Below are 5,541 nucleotides of genomic sequence, written 5' to 3'. Positions count from 1 at the left end.
TGGAGTCTGAGTACAGTGTGTTAGCTGTGTCAAAGTAGGTGTGTGGCAGGATGGACACAAAGCAGTTGTGAGGGTACACCTGACAGTGGCATGGCTGTGTGTTTGAGAAAAAACTGTCTTTAAACTTGGCGTATGATTGTGGGTGCCTAGGTAGCTGATTTTTTTTAATTGGTCGTAATGTATAGAGTTGTCTATCACTTTACTGCTAGAATACCATAACAGAAGAATATACAAAGTAAATAGAAACCCACTGCCAAGGAGGTTAAGGTATAGCTGGGAAAAGTACTGCATGGAGTAAATGTAAATAGTTACAAAACAACACGTGAATAAGTTAAAAGGAAGAGGAGAGGGGAAAGGACTATATGTGTCAGAAAATAAGTTTAGAGGCATATCAGGTTTCCAGTCAGACTCTGGAATAGATTAGAAACAAGTGTACGAACTTGAGGATGACAGATACATAGATGCATGGAGTGCGCCGTGTGCAGGAAGGTGGTTAAGTTCCTGAAGGCTGAGTAGACGGGCAGGTGGGTAGACACTGAAGCATGTTACAGAAGACGTTACACTTGAGAGGGTGGTAAGAGGGACTTGAGTGGCGAGTAAGTAGCCACATTATACTTGAAGTGATGAATGTTGATCCTAGTACATGGTGATAAATTGCCTATGTGTATGGCAATCCTCAGAGTAACCACTGCAAAACTTTTTTAAGCTGCCATCTATGGCACCTGCATCCCCTATGGGCACTGTTTCTTATCCCAAGTGTCCCCCTTCGATCCAGTTCCCTGCTAATGACATGGGCAAGGCAGCAGAAGATAACTCAAGGGATTGGGTCCCTGCCCCCAACATAGGAGACCTGGATGAAGCTTCTGGCTCCTCCCTGGCCCAGCCCTGTCATTGTACCCAGTTGGGAAATGAACCAGTGGATAGAAGATCACTTTTTCTCTGTCCCTCCCTCTCTCCCTGTAACTCTGACTTTCAAATAAATATATCAGTAAGAAAAAAAAGAAAAAAAAAAGAATACCCTAATAACCACTTGCAGACAGGTAAGGGGAAGCAGGACAAACTTCCATCTCAGTATCAATAATTACATTCAAGTAAATGTCTAAACACAGCAGTCAGTAAACAGATGAGGAGAATGCCTAAAAAGCCATGACCTAACACATGTTATCTAATAGAAACTCACCTAAAATACAGTGGTCTTGTTATGTTAACAATAAATGACTAGGAAAAGAGATACCTTGCAAATGCTAATCCAAAGGACACTGATGGGGGTGTATTAATATCAGAGCAGACTTAACAAAAGAAAAATTTCCAGGGACAAAGAGGTGCATTATATAATAATAGAAAGGGCGTGCTCACAAGCAGAGAATAAGTGTGTATGCACCAAACAGTACAGTTGCAAAATAAATGAACCAAGAATTGACAGAACTAATAGAAAAAAAATTTTTTTAAAAAAGGACCTATTCACAGTTAGAATTGGGGACTGCAACACCCTTCTCGAACTGATCAATAAAATCCCTAAACAGAATGTCGTGTAGAAGAACTGAGCAGTGCCACCAACCAATACACAATACAGTCTTTGAGTATCTGTGGGACCGTCACTAAGACTATTGAAGTCACAAAATACGTTCTGTAATTGTAACTGGACCAAAGTAGAAGTTAGTAACGGATAATAGAAAAGTCTCCAAAAATTTGTTATCAAGCAAGTCTCATGAGAAGTAAAAAAAAAAAAAAAAAAAAAGGAAATACAGCAATGATTTTTAATGAAATTCAATTTATTCATCAATTGATAATTTAATAAAATTCTGTCTTCATACAAAGAATGAAATTTGGCAGCAACAAATGCAAAGCAGTATGTTTCATAGATAATGCTTGCCTCCCAGCATCCACCCACCATTTCTTCCCTAGTAGAGTTCTGCCTTTCTTAGCTGTCGACCCTTCCCTCCCACGCAGGTAAAGCCCCAAGACTGGACTGAAATTCCATCGCCGTCGATGGTGATGGATTGTACACTCCATACCTGGACCTAGAGGGTTCTGGAAATGTTCTCCCACACCTAGATGTGTGATACGAGAAGTCAGCCTCTCTCCCACCACAGGTGAACAAGGAAACAGGTACAACTACTGGTTACTACTAGTAACCACACAATAACCTTGAAAAACAGCCATGTTTAGGATAATGGACATCCTGGTTGGCAGAGAGAAGATGTTATCAATGACATTAAAAAAAGTTTATTGAATAAGTTGATTTTATTATATTGATTGGCATTTATAATTAAAGAAAAACTTCACTAATTATTCCTAAAAAATTAAAATGAGGCACTGGTGTAGTGGAGCCGTGGATTAAGGTACCAACAGTGCCGGTTTGAGTCTCAGCTTCTCTCTTTCTGATCCAACTTTCTGGTAATACATGTGAGAAAGCAGCAGAAGACGACCTAAGTGCTTGGGCTTTTGCTGCTCATGTTGGAGGCCAGAATGGGGTTCCTGGCTCCTGTTCAGCCTGGTTGAGCCCAGCCTGTTCCTGCCATCTGGGGAGTGAACCAGCAAATGGAAGATCTCTCCCTCCCTGTCACTCTACCTTTCAAATAAATATTTTTTAAAAATGTAAATGACAGTTACTCAGTATGTTTGCATAATTTTTAAAAGCTTGATCTGAATTATTTTTACATTAAAAATAAAACAAGATACATATTGCTTATCTAACCAGTGCCTTCACCATTCTAATACCTCAGTTTTGCATTTTACTGACATTCATTTTTTTCAGTATGATCAGTATGATCATTTTATCTTTAAATAAAATTGTTTATCATTGTATTTAAAATTATAGTTCATATATTGGAAATTGTTGATGTATCTGATTCTTCTGTATACCCCTCCCCCTCCTTTTTTTTTTCCTTTTAAGTAGACTATGTTCTAGAGCAGTTTTAGATTCACAGCAAAACTGACCAGAAAACATGGAGTCCCCAAGCACACAGGCAGGCTTCCCCTCATCAACTAGCACGATAGTACCTTTGTTAGATACTATACAGAACAGGTTCTCTGTCCTAAAATCCTCCTGTGCTAAATCTACCTGTCTGCCCAGTGCTGTCAACCCTGGCCACACACTCCCCGGCAACCTCTGACCTTTACTGTCCTTTCCAGATTGTCATAGCTGGAATCACCGAAGGTAACCCAGACAGTCGTCTTTCCCTTACTACTGCATATTTAGCATTCGCCTGTGCCTGTCCGTGGCTTGGTAACTCCTCTTCAGTGCTGAGTAAGTTTCCGCTGTCTGGATGTACAACAGTTTATTCATTCGTCCACTGTAGGCCATCTTGGTGGCTTCCAAGTTGTGGTATTATGAATAGACAAGCATCCACATGCAGTTTTTGTGTGCTTTCAGCTCATTTAGGTAAATTTCAAGGAGCGTGATTGCTGGGTTATCTGCTATAACTGTTTATTTTATAATAAAATGCCAAACTGTCTTCCGATGTGACTACGTCATTTTTGTAATGCATTCCCACCAGCAATAAATGAAGAGTTCCTGTTGCTCCATATTTTTGTCAGCATTTGGTCTTGTCTGTGATATGGATTTTGGCTGTTCTAATATGTTGTGGTGATATAGCATTGTTATTTTAATCTACATTTCCCTAATTACATATGATGTGGTGCATTTTTCTTATGATTATTTGCCATCTGTACATCTTAGGTAAGGTGTCTCTGTTCAGGTCTTTTGCCACCCCCCCCCCTTTTTTTTTTTTTTTTGACAGGCAGAGTGGACAGTAAGAGAGAGAGCCAGAGAGAAAGGTCTTCCTTTGCCATTGGTTCACCCTCCAATGGCCGCCACGGCTGGCGCTGCGGCCGGCACACCACGCTGATCCGAAGCCAGGAGCCAGGTGCTTCTCCTGGTCTCCCATGGGGTGCAGGGCCCAAGCACTTGGGCCATCCTCCACTGCACTCCCTGGCCACAGCAGAGAGCTGGCCTGGAAGAGGGGCAACCGGGAAAGAATCCGGCGCCCCAACCAGGACTAGAACCCGGTGTGCCAGCGCCGCTAGGTGGAGGATTAGCCTATTGAGCCACGGCGCCGGCCTGTCTTTTGCCCATTTTTAAATCAAGCTTTTTATTTTCTTTATGTTCAGTTTTAAGTGTTCTTTGCATATCTGGGGATTATAGTGCTTTATGTCTTTTGCAAATGTTTCCTTCCAGTCTGTGGCTTAGCTTCTCAATTCTCGTTCACAGAGAAAAACATTTTCGTTTATGAAAGACTAGCTTATCTTTCTTTCTTCAGCTTATCAACCCTTTCTTCCACAGATCACGGCTTTGGTGCTGTGTCTAAAGAGTCACCATGGTAGTTTTTATCCTTTTATCTTCTAGGAGCTTCATGGCTTTGCATTTTGCAGTTAGGTCTATGTTAAGTTTTTAGTTAAATGTTGTGAAGAATGCAAGGTCTGTATCTGGCTTCAGTTTCTTGCATGTGGATGTCTAGTTGTTCCATCAATGTTTGTTGAAAGGACTATCTTTGGGATACCACTGTGATGCGGTAGGTTAAGCTGCTGTCTGTGGTACCAGCATCCCATATAGTCACCATTTCAGACCAGCATCTGAAATAGGTGCCATTAAATAATTTTTTCCCATTCTCCATCAACCATGGTTTTGTGGTTTCCAGAATTTCCCATGAATGCAATCATACAATCTGTAGCCTTTTGTTTTTTTTTTAAAGATTTATTTTTATATTTGAAAAGCATAGTTCAAGACACTGTAGCAAAAAATGACCTACATGAAAGATCTCTGTGAGTGAGATCCTGGTGGAAAGAAGGGGCCATCAAAGAAGGAGGTACCTTTCTCTGAAGGGAGGAGAGAACTTCCACTTTGATTATGGCCCTATCTAAATACTGTTGGAGTTTGTGAACTCAAGAGGCTTCCATAGCCTTGGCAGCTCATGACAAGAGCCTCGGATGATCACTGATGTCATAAGTAAGAGTGTCAATTATTAACAACAGGTCCTCCGCCTTGCGGCGCCGGCACACCGGGTTCTAGTCCCGGTCGGGGCGCCGGATTCTGTCCCGGTTTCCCCTCTTCCAGGCCAGCTCTGCTGTGGCCAAGGAGTGCAGTGGAGGATGGCCCAAGTGCTTGGGCCCTGTACCCCATGGGAGACCAGGATAAGTACCTGGCTCCTGCCATCGGATCAGCGCGGTGCGCTTGCCGCAGCACGCCGGCCGCGGTGGCCATTGGAGGGTGAACCAACGGCAAAAGGAAGACCTTTCTCTCTGTCTCTCTCTCACTGTCCACTCTGCCTGTCCAAAAAAAAAAAAAAAAATCAACAAGAGTCACTGTGCACTTGCTCCCCATGTAGGACCTCTGTCCTTACTGTGTTGTTTTATGAGAATTAATGGTAAAACTAGTCTTCAAACAGTACTTTATACTTTGTCTGTGTGGGTGCAAACTGTTTGAAATCATTACTTAGTATAGAGTTGATCTTCTGTATATAAAGATATTTATCAAATAAAAGCTTTCTATAAAAAAGAAAGGTATAGTTAGAGAAGGAGAGACAGAGACATCTTCTATCT

The sequence above is a fragment of the Oryctolagus cuniculus genome, chromosome 12 (assembly GCF_051225735.1).
Source record: "Oryctolagus cuniculus isolate XC-2025 breed Fujian yellow rabbit chromosome 12, ASM5122573v1, whole genome shotgun sequence".
Classification (NCBI taxonomy): Eukaryota; Metazoa; Chordata; class Mammalia; order Lagomorpha; family Leporidae; genus Oryctolagus; species Oryctolagus cuniculus.
Note: the sequence above shows the minus strand (reverse complement) of the source record.